This window comes from Cryptomeria japonica, chromosome 9 (genome assembly GCF_030272615.1).
Source record: "Cryptomeria japonica chromosome 9, Sugi_1.0, whole genome shotgun sequence".
NCBI lineage: Eukaryota > Viridiplantae > Streptophyta > Pinopsida > Cupressales > Cupressaceae > Cryptomeria > Cryptomeria japonica.
The window spans coordinates 251,868,250-251,895,499 of record NC_081413.1 but is presented as its reverse complement, the minus strand read 5'-3'; the positions used below and the strand labels follow the sequence as shown (position 1 = coordinate 251,895,499).

The 27,250-nt window shown below is 38.2% G+C and overlaps 1 protein-coding gene across 3 annotated transcripts in view; it reads left to right on the top strand.

Moving 5' to 3' along the window:
* Positions 1-27,250, top strand: part of LOC131051706 (mitogen-activated protein kinase kinase 6) — a 91,477-nt gene that overhangs the window by 56,598 nt on the left and 7,629 nt on the right. The window lies entirely within an intron of this gene.

Sequence of the window (27,250 nt, the reverse complement as noted above, 5' to 3'; positions counted from 1 at the left end):
ATATATATATATGTGGTATGCTGGTATGGTGGAAATTCTTTTTGGGGCTAGGTACATTCTGGGTGCATCTGTACAAATAAATATAAAAATTATTAACATATACATATTGGCACATGCTAAACACAACTACTATAAATATTACAAATTTAAAATTCAATATCAATTTGTCAAACTTGAATGTCATGATAGATATTCAATGTTCAATATTAAAATAATGCAGTCAGTAATTAGTCATATGGATCATCACGAAGACAACCACCATTATCATCATTGACAATAGATAATGTAGGAAGATTAGAAGTACCACATGCAATGGTTGATGAGCAGCGAACACACAATAAATGAAGAATGTTTGAGCTTTTCCTTGTTGTTTTTGGTTGAATTTAAGAGGGATTTCTTTGCTGTTAGTGCAGGCTTGCGGTGTCAAACACACAAAATGCAATCGATGGTTTTTTTTAGGGTTTCTAGGAATAAAGAATGTTGTTTAGGGTTTTTCTGAGGTCAAGAAGTCAACCAAACTCCTGGAAAAAGCCACCTATTTCTGGAATCATGTCAAAAACTGCTTGGAAACACCATGTAAGCCTCAAAATCATCTGGTTTTAGTCAGCAGTGACTCCAAATGTAAGGCACAAAAATTCCAAACCCTACCTGATTCTGCAGCAATTTTGTTATGTCACTTTTTTTAAAAACAAGATTATAAAGGTAATAAGTGTTTTGATTAGAGAGGGAGATGGCCGATGGGAGAGTTTGGGTGATGCGTGCTAGGGTTTGATAGGTCCTAGCCGCATCCTCTTCCGCCTGTTTGTTGGTGCTCGTTGAGGCATTAGGGGGTGTGTTTGGTGAGCAGGATGGGGGTGCTGTTTTGCTGTGGTCGGTGGGTGCTTGTAGGGGGTTTTTGTTGTCTTTCTTGGGGCTTGGGTGCCACAACTGTGGGTGCAGCGTGGGTGTGAGGTATAGGTGGGGTGGGTGTGTAAGCACCAGGAGCCTTGATTGAGGGGGTTTATTCCTTCTTTTGTTGGTTTTATGGCTTCGTTAGGAAGTTAGCTTGATGGGCAAAATTTGTCTTTCTAGGAGGTTTTGACTAGGATGGATCCATCCCCATCCATGCATGCAAGTGTAGGCAATTTTTTAAGAAATACCAAGAATGGGGAGGGATCGTCTTAGATCGGAAGCCATTGAATTTCGAAGGTGAATAGGTGCCTAGAGAGAAGTGAAGCTCGATCGATGTTAGCGATTCAACCAAACTCAGTTGCTGAGGATGTTCATTATTTGTCGAATCATATTTTAATATATAAGTTTATGGGAATGCGAGTTTCTCTTCCCTTCTTGGAATCATGGGCTTGTAGGACTTGGAATCTTGAGGGAGATATGGAGGTGATGTTGGCGGCTAACAACTACTTCATGGTGGTGTTTTCTTGTTTAGTAGACTGTAATAAGGCCTTTGAGGGGGCCCCCTATTTCTACAACCAGGTTAGTTTTCAATCTAGCCTTGGCATTATGGATTTAATCTATGGAGGAGCTCTCATAAAAGGTAAAGGTCTGGGTTTGGTTACCTTAGTTTTCGTTGGAGTTTTGGAGGAACGACATTTTGCATATGATTGCTTTGTTGCTTGGCAAATTGGTGGGTTTGTTGCAACAGATGCTGAAGTTAATTTCCTATGCTCATGTTTGTGTTGAAATTGATTTAAATAAGCCCTTACCAGACTCGCTAGAGATTAGACTTGGGTCCAATTTGTGGATTCAACAACTTAATTATGAAACTCTATTGTTATGTTGTTAGCTATGTCGTGAATATGGGCACTTACAAAGGAAATGCTCAAAATTAGCACCTTTAGGGGCTTTGTCCAATGTGACTCCTCGCCTTGTGCTGAAGTTAGAAAGAGGAAAAGCCCCAACGTCAGAGGGGGAGATAGATAAGGAGGGTTTTATTCCAACAAAATCTTGTAACAAGGGAAGGGGTCAGAAGAGAACCCTCAAGAATAGGCAAAGTGATGGCTTTTCTAATAGTTTTGATTTCTTGGAAGAATTTGACTAGCAAGAGGTGACTATAGAAGGTTTTTGCTTGAAGTTGTACCTAGAGATGATGTCAACCAAGTCATTTTACAGGTTGATCGTCTTGCTACACAAGTGGAGAGAAATTTGATGCTTGTGGCTTTAGCCTTCTATTGTTTGTGAACTAAATAGGTCAATTGAGCAGGTAGAGGGTTCAATGTTGGCAATCATAGCTCCCCCATCAGAATTGGAGGTTGGGGATACAAGAAAAGGCAATAGAACCCCTCCTACCTTAGGACTACAACAAAAGAGCTTTAAAATACATACCTCTTTCCTAACCCTAATGGAGGATGGGGATTTATTGGCATAAGGCTCTTGAAACCACCTCCACAAGTAGGCCCAAGGGTTTCATGAACACCTGTCAATACCACATCTTGGGAGTCACCTAATTTCTGATTCCAGATTGGTCCTTGATCAATCTGCTCTCCCAGCTCTAATCGGTGCTTGAGAGCCAGTTCTGATTAACTGCTCATCTATCGCTTTCCCTGATCTGATCTGATTTATGGTGATCTCACTGGATGCTTTTGATTCCTTTCCTTTATATCTCTCAATGTGAGGGAGAGGTCACACCTCTTCATCATGTATGCCCTTTGGCAAGAGACAGATCCTTTCCACATTAGAACCATTTGAAAGAGTGCAACTCTTCACTATTTCTGCCCTTTGAAAGGGATACAACCTTTCACAATCAGATCTGCACTTCTTATTTAAATCAGATCTGCACTTCTGATTCCCAAATTATCCTCCCTTCAAATGAGTTCTCTTCTCCCTTTTATACCTCATATTTGGGGGAGTCACATCTTATCATTTCACGCCTTTTGACCATTCATTAAGTTTAATCAAATTTTAATTCTATTTTTTTTTTTTTATATTTTAATTTTTAATTTTTATTCTTTTGTATTTTAATTTTATTATTATTATTATTATTATTATTTAATATTAAATTATATTTCAAAGTGGGGACATTACACCCTCCAAGGTGGGGAGGAAGAAAGACCAGGACAAAATTAAGTTGATGGGCAAGACTTTGGAGGAGTTAGGGCCAGTTAAGACCATTGACTCACATTTATCCAATTTCCAAAAATGATTGTCTTATCTTGGAATGCTAGGGGTTTGAAAAACATCCCTAGACAAAAGGTTGCTGGGGACCTTATTAGAGTGCATTCGTCAGATGTTGTGTTTATATAGGAATCTAAGCTTTTAGTAGAGGGCATGTTAACTATTGCTCCCAAGTTATGGTGGAAAGGGCACTGCCAATGCATTGGTGCACTTGGTAGTGCTGGGGGGGTTGTTTGTATGTGTCATCCACGTAAGATTTCTCCTCTTTGGTGGATCTCTATTAGATGTTATATGACTATGGTTACTTCTAGTTTTGATTTTGGAGAAGTCTTCTAGCTCACTAATGTATATGCATTGACTGATCTTCCTAGTAAAAGCCAACTTTGGGCTCATTGGTTGGTGATTTTAGTTCCATGACCAATTTAGAGGAAAAGAGGGGGGGAGTAGATAGACTTAAGGCCTCTTCTTTAGTGTTTAATGACAATATTCTATCTTTGGATTAGGTGGACGTAAAGCTAGGCATGGCTCTTATACTTGGAGCAACAAGGGATGTGGAAATGCGTCTATTTCTGAGAGTTTGGATAGGTTTTTAGCTTCTAGCTTGGCAACAACTGGGCTATTAGCTGTGAGATTTTACATTGGAGGGAATCTAATCATTGGCTTATTAAACTCTTAGTATTTGTGCTTGGTGCCAATAAGAACCCCTCTTTTAAATTCTAGCTTATGTGGTTGCGGGAGCCTTCACTGCATGATCTCATGACGGAATGGTGGAGCAAAGGTACGCCTGCCTATCATATTGCTATGTATTCCTTTGTCAAGAGACTTCAGTTTGTAAATTTTCAACTTGAGAAATGGAACAAACAGTGTTTTGGAAATATTTTCTTGGCTAAGTTGGATGATTGGAACCACTTGGATTCTATAACTAGGCATGTTAGGGGGCATGGCCTCACAAAGGAGTCCCTTTATAAAGAAGTAGAAGCTATGAAGGAGTTGGCTGAGTGAGAATTATGTAAAGAGATTTGTTGGAAACAAAAGTCTCGAGTTGAGTGGCTACAGGAGGGAGACAAAAATACGGTTTTTTTCTTCAACTCAATCAAAGCTAGAAGACATGGGAATCTAATCAACTCTATTGCTTAATCTTAGGGTAATCGGGTTTCCTCTTTTCAAGATATTTTGAAGGAAGCCAATCAATATTTTTCTTCTTTGTTCACGAAAGACTCACCCCTAACAGAGGTTGATGAGAATCTTGTTTTAAATTGTATCCTATTAGTTGTCTCTTACGAGATGAATGAGATGCATGTTAGGCCCATCTGTTTACTACTATATTTGATAAATTAAATACATGAAGTAATAATAAAGATGACAATGCATACTAGATACAAGAGTAAAATATATCTTTATTTGCACATGAAATTATTATAGAGAAGAAGACCAGATATGGTAGCCCTAGTATTACAATTGATTCTCCTACATCATACTACCTTCCTCGACGATACACAATATATTTAAAGGACTCGATAGTTGCCAAGAGGAACACAATCATCAACCAGCCAATACTTATAACTACTTGAGAGTGACAAACAACTTAGTACAAACAATTAATGCATTGTCGGATAACCGATATTATCGAACATAACAATAGACATTGTACGTTGACTACACCATCTCTTTGGAGGAAGTAGAAGATGTTGTGTTTCAAGTGAAGAAAGGGAAAGTCCTTGGTCCTCACGGTTTCTCAATTAAATTCTTTCGAGAATTTTGGGAGATTATCAAATTTGACCTTTTGGAGGTAGTGCAAGAATCGTATAGTAGCAAGTAGATCTTGAAAGGAACAAATTCTACATTTTTGGTTCTCATCCCCATAAGGGGAGCTAACTCTTTGGATTTATTGAGGCCTATCACCCTTGGTAATGTGGTGTGTAAGATTATCTTTAAGTTAATTGTAGAGTCTCTTAAGCTGACAAAGTTATTTTTGAAGAGTAGGGATGTTTTGTGGCAAGAAGACAAATTTTATATGTGGTAGTCATTGCTGTTGAGGCTATTTATTTTATGGTAAATTCTAAGGAGAAGGCAATGTTCATCAAATTGGACATGGGCAAAGCTTATGTTTGAGTCAAATGGTCTTTTCTCCAATAAGTGCTTGCTACTTTTGGGTTTGGTAATGAATAGATTAAGTGCGTAATGAGCTGTGTTACTTCCACTTCTTATTCTATTTTAATAAATAGTGATCCATCTAAGTCAGTTTGGTATTTCGAGGGGCCTTTGGCAAGGGGGACCCTCTGTCCCCCTATATGTGCATTTTAATGGTAGAGGGATTGGGAAAATTCTTAAAATTCCAAGCGAGGCAAGCGCTTATTCAAGGGTGGAGTTGGGGCACTGGTTTGCCTAATCATTCTCACTTGCAGTTTGTGGATGATACTACTTCGATAGGAGTTGTCAAAATTAGAGAAGCAAATAACATCAGGCGGGCTTTGGATATCTACCTATTTTTTCTTTAACACCCCACCTCTTATTTAGTACAAAATTGCTTACATTCTTAGATTCCAAATTGGTTTCCTTCCTTTCGAGTACTTAGGTATTCCCCTCTGTTAGCCCCTTGCCTAGGGGGACATGGTAGAGTTAGACATTGGACCTTTAGGTGGTTTTCTTTTGTTGGGAGAGTTTTATTATTGAAATATGTGGTTCAAGCTCTTCCCACTTATAGATGCTTGGTGCAGGTGGCATGTTTATGTTTTATTAAGGAGTTGGATGCTCTTTCTATGCAGTTCTTATGGGTTGGTAACATGGATTTGTCAAGATGGAGTTTGGTAAAGTGGGAGAATATTTTTAGAGCAAAGCAGGCAGGTGGTCTTGATTTGAGACAGGCTACCCTCATTGGGTTGGCCTAATTAGGATCAAGCCTGGGCTAGGATTCTTTTTGTCAAATACTTGAGGTGTGGTGAGAAAAGATGTGCCAAGGGTTAGCTTGGCCGGTAAGGTTTCTATGATTTGGGACACTCTTAAAAGGGGTGCAAATTCGATTAAGCAGTGGCTGTTTTGGATTAGTAACAAAGGTTCTAAGACCCTCTTTTGGTATGATTCTTGGGATGGCTTTCTCCCCATTATGTCCATGTTTCCACCCTTACAAAATCTCTATCATAGTTTCTTAGAGGTTGGATGGTCTTGGGTTGAGGACGTCAAAGTTGCTCAAAGTTTGTGGCAAGTAGAGGTGTTTAAGTGGAAGGAGTCTCGCGATTGGCTGCCATGGAGTTTTGTAGAGAAGAGGGAAGAGTTGTCTTAGATTTTAATGACACCTTGGCTTGGAGTCTTGATCCAAGAGGGGTTTACTCAGTTGCTTTTGGAAATTAGGAGTTGGATCAAGAAAAGTATGGGGGGGATGAAGTCCCTTGGTGGAAGAATGTGTGGAATAAGTTTGCATGGCCTAAATGCAACTTCTTCCCCTAGCTTTTGCTTGCAATAGATGTCTTACTTGGGATAACTTGAGAAAGTAGGGATTTCAAGGGCCATCTATTTGTGTTCTTTGCGATAAAAGTGAGGAATGCTCGTCACACCTGTTTTTCTAGTGCTCCTTTTCTAGAGCCATTTGGCATTTATGGTGGGGAGTTTGGAAGCAACCCTGTGCTCACGCCTCTTCCTTAGTTGATTTTTGGAGTAGTTTGGGGAGGCTGCTAGCTAAGGCTTCATTTTTTCAGGTGGTTTGTGTTGAAGATATTATAGCTACGGTAGGACTCCGCTGACCAACCTAGCTATCCAAATGTCTAATTGGCCTATCGGCCTTAGACATTTGGTTATTCAATTTACTTGTTTAGTTAAACATGATTCTTATTTTAACTTCAGATCAATTGTGATTACCGTTTGCCATGTCATATTTACTATAGTTGTATATATCCGATTATCTACTTACAATATATAATCGAGGGTTGACTATGATTGGTTTAATCATATTTGTTATTGCATTGACTTGTAATCGATTTATCATATCGGACTTGTTACGTATTGGTTAAGTTTATTATGCATAATCGATCAATTATGAATCAGTTGAATGTAAACTCGATTACAATTATGAATCGGTTCTGCATCCAATTGCCATCGTGACTCTTCATATAGAGTCACAACTTATTAAGTTCTCTTTGGGTATCATATATGAATACGATACATTTCTTTTGAATGGAAATAAGGTGAACGATATAATAAGCAAGCAGTTCGTGGGAAATCAATATTAGCAGATCGATAATATACATACAGTGAATTACATACAGCAACACGTGAACACTGCAGTTCGTAATTACCATCAACCTGAAGGAGGTCGATATTATACAGCAATCCATTAGCATTAGAGATCGTGGCTATACATATAAACCCTGCCTATCGTATATATTGTGGCAGATTGGATCTCATCTAAATTGTGATATAAACACACATTAATTCATGATCTTCACACACAGCAAATTCAACAGACATTCTGCTAATTGGATTCGTACCTTACATAGTTGAATTGATATCAAACTGAAATCAAGTTTAAATAAAATTTAAAACTACCTACTTATACAATCTGATCAAATTTCAACAGCTTGGAATATTGGACCTTCTTGCATCATTTGGCAGATTTGGTTGGAAAGCAACCATAGAATCTTTTAGGTGACTATTACAACAAAATGTTTGGAGCCCAATGAGCTTGTGGTGAGACAGGGCTTGGGCTTATTTGGAAATGGTTTGGGGTCTCTTTCTTTGTGAGGAAAACAAGCCCCTTAAGAGAAAATCCAAAGGGAGGGTAGATGGACTCCTCTGCTTATTGGTGTCTTCAAAGTTAACACAAATGGGTTTTCTAGGGGAAATCCTGGGCATGCTGGGATTGGTTGAGTTGGGATGGATAGCACTGGTGCAACCCTTTTTTTTTTCCATATATAGAGGTGAAAACTAATAATCTTATGGAAGCTCTTGCTATCCTTTGTGCTTTGGAAAGAAGTGCTTTTGGATGGCACAAGGTTATTTGTGAATCAAATTCATAGATTCTAAATAACTTATTGAACAAGCAAAAACTTGAGGGGGTTAGTTGGCAACTGGTTCTTTTGTTCGATAGATTCTCTTGTTGAGTAATACGGTGGATTTTGTTTCCTTTGTCTACATCTCGAGGGAGTGGAAATGGGTGGCTGATTGCTTGGCTAAATGGGCTTCAATACATATGGTCGGCTGGAATATTAGTGACTGGGAGCATCTTTCTTTGGATTGCTCCCAAGAGTTAGATAAGTTAATTCATGAAGATATGCTTGGATAATGGGTTGTTTTGGTGGTTTTGTTGGGAAGTTGATTCCCTGCCTTTTGTAATTCTTTGTTTGGTTATGCTTTTTGGGCCCTTGGTAGTTTTGATGTTTTGGTTTGGATTAATAAAATTTTACCCCTCTTCTTTAAAAAAAAAATGAGATTATAATAATAAATTAAAATATTAAAAAAAAAAAATATAAGATTATACTTATAAAATAGAAAATTAAAGTTTATTTTAATAAAAAGTCAAGGGGCACCAAACAAGGAGAAGTAAGCACCAATATGGAAAATATAATTTATATCTGATTTTTATTCCTTATGGAATGTGGAATGTGGTTCAGCAAATACAGGACAAAATCCCTCAAAGACCAGAGATTTAAGGATGAAAACCGTTATTTTCTCTTGCCAAGTTAGTGAATGGAAACCCCTAACTTTAGACAGAAATTTAGGAAGCATTTTGTTGACGTGTATTTTGTACACTATCAAACACAGAATAAAATACCCAAGGGTACCTTATCCTCTCTTGAGTAAAGCCTCTGAATGCTGAAGATATCGCGAAAAGGATCAATCAGGGTGACTTCAAGGTTCTTTGCTGTAGGATCTCTACGTGTGGATAAGCACCAGTGGTCGTTGTAAATGCTGTTTCTTCAAGGGGCCTTACGTTTTCGAGCTGCAGGAACAGAATTTTCCTAAAACTAACAAGTTCTCAAAAAAGATCAAAAGATAGGGTTTGCAAGAGATGAATTCTAATCTAATCCTAAGAATGACTCAATGTAGGCTAGACTTGGTAAGATTCTACCAATTTCAGTATTGCCAAGGAATTACAACTCTACTAGAATTGATGCGATCTTCTAAGGTGATTAGTGATTTTTCAAATCATCAAGAATTATAGACACTGCCATGAAGGTACATATCAATAGTTCAATAATGATTGAAGGTTCAAGCAATCTAGATATCTCCAGTTGACCACACAAGGCGTCCTTACAATCAGTAGGAAGCTAGTGGTTTGGAACGTGAATCTCACCAAAGATCAAGCCCAACACTTAGTCCTTCAAACTTAAATACTACTTCGACTGAGAATGATTCAAGAAAGCAAACAACCATGAAGATAGCCACAAGAATTGCAATAAAACACCATAACTTCAATATTTTATTGATCTCAACTCCAAAATAGACAACAATTGTTTGAAATCCTTTCTTTAGTGCTCAATCTTGCTACAAAATAACTTTCTTCTTTACAAAAGCTCTAATCTTCTAATTTCTAATTGCTAATTTCTAATGACAAAATGAAAATGAGTGAGGGTATATATAGCATCCTCAATTACAATGAACGGCCCAGATCAAAAGAAGATCAATGGCTGAGATTTCGACACCTAAACCCTAATTAGGGTTTGTTACAAAAGTTCCCCTTTTAATTGAACATTATTAAATGCATAGCCAAATATTTAATTGGCACAAAAATCGAGGGAACATAGACCAATGATAATTAAGATGCCACATCATTTATAACAACCTCTCTTCTAGAACCTTATTCCCCTTCCAATGTTCTTTCTTAGCATATGCAACGAATTTGGACACAATTCCTTCAATCTCAGCAATAGGAATCTTGGGAAGATTCCTCATTCGTTCCTCTAAATGGATAACCTGATCAAAGGCCTTGAGAAGAGCAGCTTCCCATCTAGGTTCGAGTTCTTTGATTTTCTCAATCAGGAGCATAGTAGCGAACATTAGATCCCGTTGTCCATCTGTGATGACGTTCTCATCTTTGCAAAAGATGACCTTGATCTCTCTTCCAACTCTTGAAGGTCCACATCTGTCTCAACTTCGATCCACCTGCCAAGAATGGTACACAACACTTCAAACACCTTATCCTGAATTGGATGGATGACGCCCTCAACTTGATTGCATTTGGTGCTGATGTCCTCGAAAAGAACTTCCTTCATCTGGAGTAGAGTTGACCACTGGAGTAAATTATGAGCTCCTCCATCCATTATCTTTTCTTGTGCTAGGATCTTCCTTGGTGTTTGCCTAATCACTTGCAGAACAGGAATGATAACATCTCTAGTGTGAGTGAAAGCGGCTACCGTTATCATCAGGTTGTGGACGATCTCAAGGACCTGTATAGCTCGGTGGATTGTTTGCATCATTCTTGTTGTAAATTCAACGACTACTGTGTGGGATTTGTCAATCCAAGAGCTCATAAGCTGAACCAAGCTCTTGACTCTTTCTGCCTCGCCAACTGATTCAAGGGGAAGTGCTTGCATAGGAGACACTGCTGGATCCTGACGTCGCAAGGGCTGATTGAGATGGCTAAAGTAGCCTCTCCAAGCACCAACCTCTCTCTCAAGCTTTCTATTCTTTTCCATTTCTTCCTTAAGCTTGTCTTTAAGTGCTTCAAATGAATCGGTTGCCTCATCCAGTGCCTGCTTAGTGGTGAGTGGACCAAGCTCAAACGTTTCTACATCATATTCTTCTGCAAGAATTTCACCTTCATACTTGTCCACTACTGGTGTAGCAATCTGCAATTTCCTAGATCCTGCCTCATCTTTGATCATCTTGGACATCTTCGTGGCCTTCCTCTTCTCCGTTACTTCTCGAGAATTTCCTATAAGGCTCTCTAAGTCAATTACATCATCCTCATCCTCAATCACAATCACCCTCGTTAGTCTCTCCTTCAACCAATCTGGAATGGCGGATCTCGTCTCTCTAACTTGTATTTCTTTAGGCAATGGTTCGTCTTTTCGGAGAGGAGATGTCACTTCATCATCATTCTTCTCTTCATGTAGCTCATCAACCTGGGGAGATTGACTTGATGAAAGCTGAGGTGCTTGCCCCTTTTCAGGTTTATTATTTTGTACCATCGACTCCATAGACTCATCAACTTTAGGCACCGTCTTCTCTTGTCCTTCAACTTGACTTGTCCTTTTTTCATGTCAAGAAGACGTGCTTGATGAGCGATCTCGATTGGCCTCTTGCTTCTTCTCGGAGGGTTCCCTTTTCTCAGGTCTCTCTTTCCTCTTCGCGCCTCTAGGATGAGAATTGTCTTCACTTGCGCTTGCTCCTCCTTCTTCTGGTCTTTCCTCCAAAGTAAAAGTCATTGGTATGTTCTGTTCCCTTAACTTTTGATGTTGTACATCCACCCATCTGCGAGTACATGACAAAATTGGAGCCATCAAAGCTCTCAAGTCCAAAATCTCAGGCTCATTCCAATCTATCTTCACTGCTTTGTCCTCTCTGTCATAGGATGACTGGAGATGTCTGCCACTGTCCTGAGCTTGATCGGCCACTTTGTAAACTTCGCATTTCCTGATGAAATGTAAAGGTAATCTGGAATGCATCTTTCTTTTCACTTCTAAATCACTTGAGAGATTCATCCAAAAGTCCTCTACCTGAAATTCGTGTTTGTACTTCCTACCAGCTGTCTCTTCCATATAACCATGAGGATCGAAATTCTCCCTCGAGGCAAAGAATGTGAATGAATATAAAGCCAACTCCCTCTCTGCATCATCCAAGGCTTGAGTATTAGGACATACCTCAACTGAATTCCCCAATATGATGGGCACGGGAATTCCACTTCCATGCCTGTGTCTGAATGCCTTCGCATAGGCTGCCAACTGTCTGGTCACCTCAAGTAGTACTATCCTGTCTGTCGGATACCTTGACAACATGTAGGGAGGTGAAGGACACCCATGAACTCTGATATATGTAAACTTTTTAAATTGGATGAACCAAGCACCATACCTCTTTACAAGCTCTTGTGCATCTAGAGATAGTCGATTGTGAATCCCGCCTTGCAATATCCTAGTGATGATCATCGTGAAGGTATCATTGACTAACTTGTAGTCACTTCTTGGTGGATGATGCAAATGAACATAAGAGTCACAAACTCTCACCTTTCCGGGTCCTCTTCTGATCACTCCTCTGTGAGGTAGTACTTCATATTCGAAACTCCTGATCAAGGCATATATGATGTATGAGCTCATGTGGAATGACTTGGTAGGCTTTAGTCTTCTTAACTGCACGTCTAGGCAATGGCTAATAATTCTAGCCCAATGAATCATTCCTTTCCCTTGAACTATCACTTGGATGAAGTAGAACATCCACTTCTCAAAGTAGAAGGCTTGAGGAGCCCCTGTAACTCGATTGAGCAAAGTTATCAAATCTCTGTACTCCTCTTGGAAGTTGATCCTATGTGGTGTGTTGGGAATCTTGCTCAGGCGAGGACGACTTTTGAGTAACCAATTCTTATTGATGATGCTCAAGCAAGTGTCTGGATCATCTTCATACATTGACCTGGCTCCTTCTAGGCTTTTGTAAATCATATCCTTATGCTCTGGAAGATGGAGAGCTTCACTTATAGCCTCCTTTGAAAGGTAAGCCAAAGTGTTCCCTTCCTTGGATACGATTGATCTTGATTGTGAGTCATAATGGCGGGCACACTCGATCATCAGCTCATGACACTGGACCGCTGGAGGGAAACCGGCCGCCTTGATGATGCCACTTTCAATTATTCTCTTTGCGACAGGTGATGGCTTGCCAATGTAAGGGACCTCTCGAAACTTCTTGACACTGAAGTTTCCCAAGTTGGTATCTCCAATATTGCTCCACTTGGACACGATCTTGGTCTCCAATTCTTCATTCCTCTGATCTTCCTTCATGAGAGCTGGACGACTAGTAGATGCTCCTGCCTTTGGAGTCGCCATCCTGACACCTACACAACATTTCATAATGAGTAACATACCTTAAAGCGTAGAAATATAAAGTAGAATGGAAGATTTAAGATTTTAATTAGGAAACCTCATGATAAATCTTGAGTTATCATTTCCTAATTAACTACATCAAACTTAGAATTTTCAAAACAAAGCTCCAAATTCGAATCTTCAACATTGGGACTAGGATGATCTTGCCATACCTCCACTTGAGAATTAACTCTAAGAAATGATGCAAAAATAGGAAAATTCGCTTAGGCAAAAATGTAGATCAAAGCTCTCCCTTTAGCAAAATGCGCCTCCTTTAGCCTTTACAAGCATCAACTCCACCACCTCTAGTCTTCAATACTTAGGACAAATTCGCTCGAAATAGGCCAGCTTTCGCACTTCCTCTTGCTCTCCAAATTCGCACTTGAAGTAATGAGTGAATGATTGATTAAACTTGATCAAAACATCCCTATTATATAGGGCGCTCACCACCCTACTCCCCATAGGCCAATTTGGCAAAATAGGCCAAAAAAATTAATAAAATTGCAAAAAGGAGAGGCCGACTTGATAAAATAAATGAAAATAAGCCTCCAAGCGCTCCATTTTTTAATTTTAATTTCACAAAAATTAATTTTAAATGCCTTTATAATAAAAAATTCGATTTTTTTTTTTTGAGGCTCAAAATTAATTTATTAAATGTCAATGTGTCTTTTGTTAAATGCCAATTTAATTAATTTTTCAAATATTTCGAAGTTGGCAATTTTGGCATCTAATGCGATTTGGAGGATATTAACGCCCAAATATGGTAAAAAATAATGAATGCCACTAACTTCGCCCTGGTCCCTTGGAGAGGGACAGGAGCGAACTTTTAATTTAGGCCTTGCATTCCTTATTTTCCACGTTCAAAACTTCATCTAGGCTTTAAATTGGCATTTTAATTGGAGTTTTGAGTTTAATTTCACTTGATCTCTAAAAGGGAAGTGCATTTAGGACTTTTCGCCCTGGACCCTTGGAGAGGGACAAGAGTGATTTTCCACTTTTGGTCTTAATCCTTCACCTTTTATTTGTTGATTCTCGTTGTGGGGTAAGCAATGATCCCCTTCGTCCATTCAATGCATGCTCAACTTGTTTTGCAAGGCAAAATAGGTTCTCCAAAGATTTTCGCCCTAGTCCTCCAGTGAAGGACAGGAGCGAATTTTGCATTTTAGCCTAGGATTATCAAGTTTTGGAGTTAAATCTTTGTTCACCATGTTTTAGAAGACATTTCTCATCTTGCACAATCTTACCTTAGCGTAATCTTGGAGGGAAATTGTTGATTTTGTAAAAATCGCTCTGGACCTTTGGTGAGGGACAGGAGCGCCTTTGAGTCCTTGTGCAAATTCTTGATCGCTTCAATCTTCAAATTACCCTCAAGGCGTAGAACATCACACTTCACTCCCTCTTGAGTCTTGGAAACGAAAATATCATCTCAAAATGTAAGGTAAATGGGCATACTTGGAAATTTCGCCCTGGACCCTTGGAGAGGGACAAGAGCGATTTTCCTTATTATCATCAAAATTTGTGGTCCTTGCATCTCAATTCCACCTCAAGGTATTTTAAACATCCTTTCAAACTTGCGCCTTGGCCGAGATTTGTCCAATCTTGGAGAGAAAGGCTAGATAATATGTTTTTCGCCCTGGTCCCTTGGAGAGGGACAGGAGCGATTTTTCACTTTCAAGCTTATCCGCCCTTTGCTAGCCTTCCAAATTATCTTCAAAGGGCCAAACATGCCTTCTTCCATTCATTTTAATCACAAAACTTGCCTTGTCTTTGCAAGAAATTTGCACTTACAGAAAATCGCTCTGGACCCTTGGAGAGGGACAGGAGCGCCTTTAGTCATTTGGGTTGATTTCCTCCTTTGCCGACTACTCAAATTATATTCAACGGATAGATCATGCTTTCCTCGATCTCTTCAAATCATAAAATCACTTTGATCCTGCAAGAATAGTGCAAATTTGAAAATCAAGCTCGGGACCTTCAGTGAGGGACAAGAGCGAACTTTGTCCTCTAGGCTAAAATGCTTCGTCCTTCATGATGAAATGTCTTTGCTAGGGAAGATTTCATCTTGTTACACGCTATGAATATGAGTTCAAGTCCAAGAAAGGTCTAAAAATGTGGATATAAAGAATTTCGCCCTGGACCCTTGGAGAGGGACAGGAGCGAATTTACTCTTCTAGGCAAAATTCCATCATTTCATTGTCTTTAATCAAGTCTGGATGCTCTATCACGCTGAATCATCTCTCCACCATGCCTTTGATGTTTCAATTTGACCAAACAAGGTCAGGAATGACTCAAATAAGCCTTTTCGCCCTGGTTCTTCAGAGAGGGACAGGAGCGCCTTTTCCTTTATCCTTCAAAATTCTTCATTTCCATGCCTTCAAACCTTCAAAAGCATCAAAGCACGTCCAATCATCTCTCCTGGAGTGCCTGCACAAAACCAAAATAGAAAAGTCAGTGACAAATATGCATAAAATAACATTTTCGCCCTGGACCCTGAGCAAGGGATAAGAGCGATTTCACTCTTTCTGGCTAAAATATTCAAAATTTAAGTCTCCAATCATTTCACAAGGCAAAGTTAGGTCATCTTCAAGGCCAGGAACTAGTTAGCAAGCCCTCTCAAAACAAGAAATTGCACTTAGAATGAAATTCGCCTTGGGCCTCCAGTGAAGGACAGGGGCGATTTCTCTGTTTCAGGCATCATCTTGCCTCCAAAATTAATCAAAATTTACCTAGGCAAGAATACATAGTTTTACCTTCAAAATGCTAACACTTAGACAAAATTTGGATTTTACCCCAAAAACCTTGACTAGACCTAACCTGAGACCTATCTAACTTTCCTGACAGGCTTACCCTATTGTCTCAATCTCAATCCTCGGGAGGACGCTTAATAACTTTTCAAAATTTGACTGGACTCAGCTTGAATAATGTCCAAGAGAAACCCCTAAGGTTTAGCCCTAGCCCAGACAAACCACTCACTCAAAACCCTAAAAGCAGAGAGAAGAACAGGCAAAACAAAAGCGAAGAAGAGGGGGTCCCCATTCTAATGGGGCGATGTGTGAAATGGTCACAACACATTTCAAGACAATTATATAAGTAAAGAAGCTTCTGATTGGGGGAAAAATTACAGCAGAATATAAGTTTAATATTTTCAAATTTGTATTAAGCTTTATATTCAAAGTTAATAATTATCAAAACTATAAGTTTGTAGTCAAATTAATATTTATAACTAATTATGCAAGTATTATTGTTAATGTGGAATATCTATTTAAGGCAAAAATAAGGAACTTTTAGAAAGGGACATTACAAATTCGGTGTAGTATAGGGATGATTTGTATTTGGAATAGGCTTGTTTTCCTACCGATTGAGAAACATAGTATTGAGTATGCATATTTGAGCACTCATTTTTTTCAAAGAAATTGTTAGGTCAGAATGTATTTAGTATTGCGATAGTTTTAATACATAACAAATAATGTTGCCATTTATGGAAGATGATCACATTGGAATTATGATATTTCTACACTCAACCACTATTTTATTTAATGCATAGGGGAGGAGGTGTGCACAGGGAAGCTTAGAATATTGTTTGGCCTAAAATCCACACCAGAGGAGTATTGGTTTTATCAAAATTTAATAGGAATCCAACGTTATCTAAGATGACTGACATTATTGCAGTTGCATTACCATAAACTTTCTCTATGTGCTTGATATGCTAGTGAGAATAGATCTTCTATTTAGATTGAAGCTACTAAGTAATATTTGTAAATGGAGTAAATTCAAATGCCTCATGTTTGGAAGTATTAGAGCTTGAGAAGAATTGAGACTGAAACATGATTTGAATGTAAAGAAGATGTTGGAGGAATAAATAGCAGTGAAAGAAAAGAAGTCAACTGGCACAAATTGTTCAAGAAGAGAAAACCTCTTACATGATGCAAAGCTACAACAAGTATCTGCTTGGTCTGAATTGAAGCCTGCATAGGTGGATCCATGTTTTCATCAGCCTCCAGGATAATGGGTTGCTACTGGCTTTTGCTGGCCCTTGTTTTTGCTTTCTTCTGCTCGTTTATTATATAAGACTGCACATTTGTCTTTATTTTGTCTCTTATATTTCTTAATTTTTACAGATTCAAAGCTTTGTGTTTACTTGTGTTTTCCTGTACACTTATAGCCAAATGTATGATTCTAGGACTTGGGTGGACCGGTTTACTTTCTTAGAGTGCTTTAGTGGATAAACTAGAAAGGTAGACCTTTTCATAATTTTAAATTTTAATGCTAAGAATGTTTTTATTTGTTTGAAATCCTTAATATCTAATTACAGTTGAAAAAACTTGGATGCAATTGGTTAGGATTGAGGGTGAGAGAGGTCCTTAAGAAAATATGACTTCTATGTAGATCCATTCTACATTGACACTCCCTATGCCAATTGAATACAAGCCTCTTAATTTAGCTACATCACATGTTCTGCTCTATTTGTATATTCTAGTAAGAGTAGTTAATTCCATTGCCACTACTCTTCCATTTCTTCAAATCCTAACGCCAAGCCCTTCTATCAAGATTTAATTTACATGGATGTTTTTGCTGCTGTTTCTATCCATAGCATGCATTTTAACATTATTGTGATTGCTTGAAAAATTATGGTTAGTGTTTTAATTTGTACCTTTTGATAGAACACAAAACAAAACAGTGTGTGAGGTAAATCTCTCTTAAAATTGGATGGCAAAGCTCCCTTATAACATAAAACCAACCCCAGATGCTATACTAAGGATAAAATCTACAAGTAGTCCCACTATCCACAATAATTCTAAGGTGTTATTGTTGCAAAGTGAAATAAACCAAACTAAACTTGCTCTATCATTTTGTCTTGGGTACGAGCACAAGATCGAAATCAGCTATTCTGTCATATACAAGATTTTATATTTTATGACCATAAATTGCATGAATCAAGAACTAATCTGAACACAATGATCACTTATTCTACTGGCTAAAAGCAGAAACTAGCAAGTATACGAAAGTTTAAGTAATAAATTACTTTAACACACAAATAACACAATTTTAGAAACTGAATAACTAGAGTTGCATACAAATCTACAAGCTGGATGAGCAATAGCACCAATACAAGACCTTACAATATTCTTCACTTTTAATTAAGCAAGAAAACCTGAACACACTAATCATAAATACATGAAAATCAGATTGAACGCTCAAACAATAATTTTTGCTGCATAAGCATAGCATCAACTATCATTAAGAAAAGTTTGTGCACAAAGCACTTTTGAATTCACAAAATGGAATTTTGGGATTTATGATAATCATGATATAATCCCCAAAAATCAAGTTTGGAAGTTCACCCACAAGTAATAAATGAAAAAATTGAAAATAAATGTACTTCAAAAATAAAAACTAGTATACATAAAGTTTGGATAAAAGATGACTGCAACTAGCTAAAAATAAGTTCTCCCTAAAAAGAGATCCTCGCTTTAAACATAGAATTAGCTAAAATTAGCTAATCTCATTTTTTTCGATGAATCTGTAGCTGCTGTTCTGTCCTACTGTGCATGGTAAACTTTATTGATGAAACCTTTTACTACCCTATTAGCAAGCTATGAAATAATCCTTTATTTTGTGGGTTGATCTACAAAACCATCTTATTCTTCAATCACATTATGAGTGATTGACATTTATTTTTCTTGCATTGATGTTTTTATGGTAGGATTCATCAATCCTGTAATCACCTATGGATTATTTTTTCTTTGTTGTACTAATTATTCCTATAAACCATAGTTACAAGGCTCGGACTCAGCTCGGACTCGGCAAGCTGATTTTTGACTCGGACTTGGACTTGGCACCTAGACTCGGCAAAAACTCAGCCAAGACTTGGCAAATTGAAAAACTCAAGAAATTCAAATATTTTTAAGGATTTAAAACATGTTTCATGCATCCTTTAATAAATAAACCTTAAAGACACAATAATCTCATCAAATAGAAGCTACTTTGAACACATACACAAGTTTACATTGATCACATAAGTATAAACACAAATTTTAGGCTTGAGTTGAAGGACATAAGCTAAACTAAATAACACATTAGAAATATAAATAGTGTCAAACGTCTACAAAATTCATGGAATATGAAATCCATGAAATCAAAAGTTCAAAACATATATCAATATAAAAGCTAGAGCCTAGAAGTCTAAGGCTCAGAGGAGCCAATGTCAATGATCACTCGACCCCGCAACCGTCCTACGTGTGTGCCTAAGATAGGTCCTGGAATGTTCTGCAACCATGATATCTGCCTGTGTCTTAGGCTTAGGCTCAGCCTTAGTGACACCAACATCCTCATCCACATCATCCTCGGACTTGGGGTCCTCCAATGGGTCTCCTCGTGCTCTAGCCGCCTCCTTTGCTATCGCTACTGCCTCTGCCTCTCGATCCACTTGATCAACCCATTCCAAGTCTTCATTGCTGAAGACAGGATCATCAACCTTAGTGTTCCATTTTGCCTATGGATCAACCTCCTCTAAAGTGATAGGAGATGTGTCAGTGCCCAAGATTTGTTTGTGATGGAGGCGAAGGTTGTAATGAACATACACAAGATCATTCAACCTTTGCACTGCCAACCTATTGCGCTTTTTGGAGTGAATATGCTCGAATTGCGCTCAAATCCTGAAGCACTACATGGCTAGCTCAAGATACGAACTACAATCTTTTGTAGATTTGACACCTTATTGCCACACATCTCCCACCATGCATATGAAACGAAAAATAATAAAAATCATTTCTATTCTATAACTGAGTTTACAATAATGGTAATAGAATCATAGATAGAAAAGTTTAAGATTTAAATTTTAAACTATGCCTTGAATAGATTTTTCTTGGCATCATTTGTGTCCGATTATGTTTGCATATGTCTCGTGAGAAGAAGTCTCCTTATGCATTCCTAAACGTTTCTATCTTACGGACTATGTGTGTTCCAACTAATGAATCAGGTGATATTCGCTCTACAACTTTGTAGAGCCCACTCCACACCTCATCATCGGCCTTGAAATTTGGGCGAAATTGGAATGCTGGATTAAGGTAGTAGGTAGCTGCATGCATAGGCCTGTGAAGCAGATTGTGCCATCGTTGATCAATGACCTCCCATATGAGACCATACTTAGCTTGATTCCTTGAATAAATGGCTCCAATGGCCTCCTTCACCCTATCCATGCCGTCATAAATGTAGCCTATTTTGGGCTTCTCTCCATCATCAACTCGTAGGAGAACAACAAGAGGCTCTATGAACTGTGATCATAAGTTGAAACATTGAGCTTTAAGTTTTAAGTTTTACATAAACAAGTGGGAATAAAAATAAGGAAAAGAAATGGAAATGAGAACAAAAATATAATAGATAATTACCCGCACAATCTCCTTGGCCGGTTGCCAAAAGCTATGCTCATCAAAAACCCGATCAGCCGTCTCAATCCCTACAATGGTCTTTGCATATGATGATGCCGTCCACTCCTCACAAACATGAGTTTCAATCCGGCGTTGGACCGAAGCAAGGATTGCAACGTGATAAAATTTGTTGCAAATCGGGTAATTCTTGAATGAGCCAACTCTTTCTTATTTGTGGAATTTCTCATAAGGTTGAGAACCTAAGCATGATTATATGTGTATTTACAAATATTCCTTCCAGTCTCTACACATGTTTTAATCCATGGAATTTTGCCAAGATCTTCCAATATGAGGTCAATGCAATGAGCAGCACAAGGGGTTCAAAACAAGGTGGAGTGCCTCTCCATAAGAAGTTTACCTGCAGCAACATAATTTGCTGTATTATCTGTCACTATTTGCACCACATTCTCCTCACCCACATCCTCCAACACTTCCTCCAACACCCCACAGAGATACTTAGCATATTTTGTATTCCTTGAAAGCATCAATTGACTTCAAGAGCACTGTGCTACCTAAGAAAGAAAAAAAACGATTTAGTAAAATAAAAATTAAAAAAATTTAATCACTAAATCAATAATAAATATACTTTACAAAATACAAAGTACAATTACTTGAGGAGGAGACAAGAAAATTCAATAGCGTTCTATTTCTTCTATCGGTCCAACCATCAGTCATGATGGTGCAAACCTTCCTCCTCCATATCTCACGCTACTTGGCAATTGTGGCTTTAACATCAGCCACCTTTTGACTCAAAATAGGGCCTTTTATCTCCTCATCATTAGGGGCTTTGAATCCCTGACCACAAACAGTAATGACATCTACCATAATTTGCCAATATGGAGACCTAAAACAAATTAAATAAACGGAACAAGTATTTACTATTAAGTTTTACTTGTAACTTTAAAAATTAAAAAATCAATGTGGCATGTTCTTAAATTCTCAATTTCTTAAAAGCAAAAAAAATAAGTCATAGAAATCAAAATAATTATGAATACCTCGCTGCATGAAATGGAACGTTGTTGTAGAACCAAAAGTCTCCAATTGCAATTTTCACAGCATCATGCTTCTCCTTATTCCAACCCATGCTCTCAAGTGACGGTTGGGCACCTGGAGTCGTGCGTGGAATAAAAAGTGAGTCCAATGTGGATTTATTTTTACAAATTCAAGGCCCAATGCTCACACTCACACTACCACTACTTCCAGATTCAAGAAATGGAGGCTGAGGATTTGAAGAAGCCTCTTCATCAATGGTTGCCATTTCTTCCATTTGCTTCCTTTTTAATTCTTTTTTCTCTTCAAATTCCTCTAATTGAGCTTGCACTTCACATATAGCCTCAGGGGGTGCTCTTTTGCATGGTTTGACATCATGGCATTCTATTTGTGCAATGTGATATTTCAACCGGTTAATACCTCCCCCATTATATTTTATTTTGCAATGAATACATGTTATTTCTCCTTTTTTTGATCTGGGGATGCCATGTTTCCAAGCCTTATCCTTTTTAATTGGGGCTGCGTTTGGGGCACCATTTCCACTACTGGTAGGCTGAGACATTATGCTGCAATATATTATAAATGAAAAAAATCAGCATAATTAAGTTAAAAACTTAAAAATAAATAATAGAAAGAAAAAACAAAACCAGGGTTTCAACTTTCATATTATTTTCCATCAATATAAAATAAAACAAAAACAAAACAAATGTACAAAAAAATGGAAATATGAAAGTAAGAAAATAAAAAAACAACAAAAAAAAACTTTTAAATTTGCTCCAAAACTGAAGAAATTCACCTTCAAATTTGTAGAGACCTCTTCCAAATCCTTCTTTAACTCCTTTAAATGCTTGAATGCAAGCTACTAACTTGCACAAACAATCAACAATTGCAATCTCCTCTTCAATCTATCTGCTGGTCTGCTCTTCAATGCCTCTATTTTTTTGCTCAAATCACTCTTTTTCTCTCCTCGTGTTTGCAAACAAGAAAAATGACTTTTAAGGGTAAGAGAGAAAACATACTCACCTTTTATTCCACTTAAAACAAAGACTGTTTTTTTTGCTATTTTAATGTGGCTGGGCGTGGCAGAGTCCTAGGCTCGGGACTTGGCAAGTCTGCTGAGTCTGACAGACTCGGCGAGTCTGTGCAGACCTGGCCAGACTCGGTCGAGTCTGAGTCCTGGGTCCTCTGGACTCGGCAAAGGTGACCTGCCTTGGGACTCGCCGAGTTTGGGCTACACTATGTGAGTATTGTAACTCTGCTATAGACTGTTAGGGTTTTACTGAAATATAAAGTAACATCACATGCTGCTGCTTATACTCATCAACTGGAAACTAACACTTATTAATTTACTGCTGTGAACAGATCCTTATCTCGTACAAAAAATGGACCTTTATAATTACATTATTTGTCATTTTATCTCATTTCAGATCTGGCAAAGAAAGGGCAAATATAATAATCTCAAATTCAAGTTACAATACACATGATAGTTCAGCAGATAACTGGTTCACAGATGTTTGTCATTCACAGCAGCTTAGATCTGGGTGTGATTTTATGTTGTAGGATGTGGACAAGTGTCTGCAGCAGAAGAAGCTTAACTCTTGATCTTGAAAGTAATGGAATATCCTTGCTGATGCCCTAGTGTTGATGATAGCAACAACTGCTGCAGTTGTTTTAGCCTTCTCTGCCCTAGTCACCTCTTCCAAATAGACTCCAACTGGTTGCAGATCAGACTAGGTGCTGTGCAGCCCTAGTTTCCTCTCTTGTTTCACTCAGAACAGTCTTAGACCCACCACTAATGGTACACAGGAGGCAAATATTTATGTCAACAGGTGCAGCGCTAAGTTTCTTTGCCCACAGGTGCTATGCTAAGTTTCTTTGCCCAGTTCGCCTTAATTCACCCTTGAACTGCCATGAATCTCAGGAAATGGACTGCGCCCTGCCACCTGTTGATGAATAGCGTCGGTCGGATTCCCAAAACCTGACTTCGCTATAAAATGCGTGAAGGGCCTTTGTCCTTACACATTTTATATTTCAACTTATATATATATATTTCCGGTTGTTAATCATTGAAACGGTTATAGTTAAAGACTTGTTAAGATAGTCTAATTCAGATATCCCGCCACCTTGAAGAGTCATGATGACTAATGCTATGACCGACTTGTTAGAGAAGTCATGTTGGTTGGAGGAAACTATAATCGGTTATATGTATGGGATATACATCGAGACTTTACCATCGAAGAAGCATACAATAAATTATTCCGCAGATCGTGTTCTGTGTTTTAGAAAATAACCTTGATCTCCAGCAGTCCGAATCTCACAATCAGTATACAGTTCATATTTATCCTTGTGTTGCGTTGCATCAATTACTAGCAGATATTCTAGACACACGGTAATTATCCTTGTGAGTGGATAGGTTATGTATCAGACTGAACTTATCCTTAGCAGATTGTATATAGAAGTGAATTGATTCTAGCATCAAGGAATAAGGCGGATTCATTGTATAAACATCTTATGTATCAATAAATAATAAGGAACTTCTTGGCTGGTTTTTTTCACCTTCATAGAGGAAGGTTTTCCCAAGATATACAGTGTGAATTTTGTATAAATTTTCTATTCTTATAATCTGATCATTAAATTTAACATGGTATCAGAGCCACGGTGACAAAAGATCGTGATCAGATTCTAAACAACTTCCAAGTATTCTCTCCTCTCTCTCCCGTGCAGTATCTCTAAGTCTCGAAAATGGTGAACAGTCTTAAAGTCGAAGATAGACTTGAAGGCGCATCTAACTTCACCTCATGGAAGTTTAGAGTGCTAATTGCACTTGAAGATAATGATCTTCTTCAATTCATAGAGGAAAAAGATTTATCCGAATCAGAAGATCGTAAGGAGAAACTGCAATTCAAGAAGAATGCAATCAAGGCAAAGAAGATATTAATCGACTCCGTAAGGGATCACTTGGTGCCTCTCATCTCCAAGATGACAACTGGAAGAGATATGTTCAAGACCTTGGAGGGTTTATATGAGATTAACAATGTAAGTAGGTCTCTTGCCTTGAGACAACAACTCCACCAGATGAAGATGGCAAAAGGAGATTCAGTCATCACCTATTTCATGAAAATTTCAGAATTGAGAGATCAACTATGCACAATTGGGAATCAAGTGATAGATAAAGACCTTGTTATGCTAGCCTTGAATGGTCTGCCTCATTCATGGGAACCATTTATTCAAAGCATAAGTGGAAGGTCAAAATTACCTAAGTTTGATCGACTTCGAGCAGATTGTATTCAAGAAGAATCAAGATTGACTGCCAGAGGAATCGTCAAGAGTTCTCAAAATGAAGATACACATGTTCTTGCCGCTCAATCTACCAAGAAGCGAAAGTGTTGGAAGAAGGGCAACTTCAAAAAGAAAAGAAATTTCAAAACAGATTCTGCACCTGATTCTAGGAAGAGGAAGAAAGATCTCTCGCGCATCCAGTGTTTTAGATGTGACAAGTTTGGTCACTTTGCAAAGGGTTGTTTAACAAGACCTAATCATCAAGGAGCAAACATCAATGAAGTCTCATCTCAGAAGGAGGTTGAAGATAACTACAATGGTTTTCTTTTCATATCGGCATTATCAAGCAATGTTCCTACGGACAGTGATACATGGTTAATTGATAGTGGAGCCTCTCGACATATCATCGGTCATCGGGAGTACCTTTTTGATTTAGTAGAGAAAGAGTCACATCTCCAAGTCATCATTGGGGATGATGCACGCTATGCTGTAAGAGGAATTGGTGCTACATCTCTAAAACTTGAATTAGGAGTTTCTCTACACCTAAGTGATGTATTGTTCGTTCTAGGGATCAAGAGGAACCTAATATCTATTTCAGCCTTGGAGGATAAGGGATATCAAATTGCATTTTCTGAAGGAAGAGTTTTTGCTTGGCCTAAGAACTCCAGCATCAAGATTGCTCGTGTGATCGGAAATGGACATGAGAGTCTATACAAACTTTCCACTCTCCCAGTTCAAGCACTTATTCATGATTCTGCAAGTTCTAGCGAACTTTGGCACAAAAGACTTGGACATCTTCACTTCAGGGCTCTTCCATCTTTGGAGAAGATGGTCAAAGGTATTCCTAAACTCATTCTTGTAAATGATGGTACTTGTAAAGGTTGTGCTATAGGTAAAAATGTTAAAAGTCCTTTCCATAGTAGTGAAAGTAGGTCTAAAGAAATACTAGATCTTGTACATTCAGATTTATGTGGTCCAATGTCAACTCCATCCCTGAGTGGATTTTTGTATTATGTAACTTTTATAGATGACTACTCTAGGAAGACTTGGATTTATTTCTTAAGGTCTAAAGAGTCTGATGAAGTCCTAGGTAGGTTTAAAGAATTTAAAGCTCTTGTAGAGAATATCACTATAAAGAAAATTAAAATTCTAAGGTCTGACAATGGAGGTGAATACACCTCGGGTAGCTTTCGTGATTTTTGTATTGAGGTAGGGATCAAGAGGGAATTTTGTGTTCCTTACAACCCTCAACAAAATGGGGTTGCTGAAAGGAAGAACAAATCTATAGTTGAAGCTGCTAAAGCTATGATTCATGATTAAGACCTTCAGATTTTTCTATGGGCAGAAGCCTCTAGAACAACAGTGTATGTTCAAAATAGATGTCCTCATCGGATATTACAAAATATAACTCCTGAAGAAGCCTTCTCAGGTATCAAGCCTGATATCAGTCACTTGAGAATATTTGGTTGTCCTGTGTATGTTCATGTTCCCAAGGACAAGAGAACCAAGTTGGAGCCTTCTGGCAAGCGAGGAATATTTGTAGGCTACAGTGAAACCTCCAAAGCCTATCGTGTTTACATTCTTGGTCAAAAACAAATAGAGGTTAGTAGGGATGTCACATTTGAGGAAGATGTTGCATTCAGAAAATCACAGGGCTCATGCATGGAGATAGATGAGATTTCTCAAGACATGGATATTGACCATACTCCTGAGGTTCAGAGGGAGTCTACAGAACTTGATATAAGCAATGATCCAATTGAACCCTTGGATCCCATTGATGGGCCTAGGGATATTGTTGTGTCTCAAAAGAGACTTCTTTGGGCATGAAACACTATGCAGGAAGCATAACAGTTTGCTGATCCTAGAGGCACATTCAGAGAAAGCAAAAAACCACAAAGATTTTTTGGTTATGTTGCATTAATGTGTAATCTTATTGAATCTGAACCTTCTAGTGTAGAAGAAGCCTCAAATCAACAAGTTTGGAAAGATGCAATGAACGAAGAATATCAATCCATTCTCAAGAGCAATGTGTGGGACATTGTGTCTAGACCAGAAGGGAAGTTTGTTGTATCTTCCAAGTGGTTGTTCAAAATAAAACATGCAGCTGATGGCAGCATTGAAAAGTACAAAGCTAGATTTGTGGCTCATGGTTTCTCCCAACAAGAAGGAATAGACTACGAAGAAAAATTTGCTCCTGTTGCTCACTATACTTCCATTAGAACCATCATTGCTATTGCAGCAGATAAGGGATGGAAGTTGCATCAGATGGATGTGAAGACTGCTTTTCTCAATGGCGTGATTGAAGAAGAAGTCTACATCGAGCAATCTGAGGGGTTCGTGATTCATGGGAAAGAGTCTCATGTGTGTAAGTTGAAGAAAGCCCTATATGGTCTTAAACAGGCACCTCGGGCTTGGTAGGAAAGAATTGATAGATACTTAGTGGGT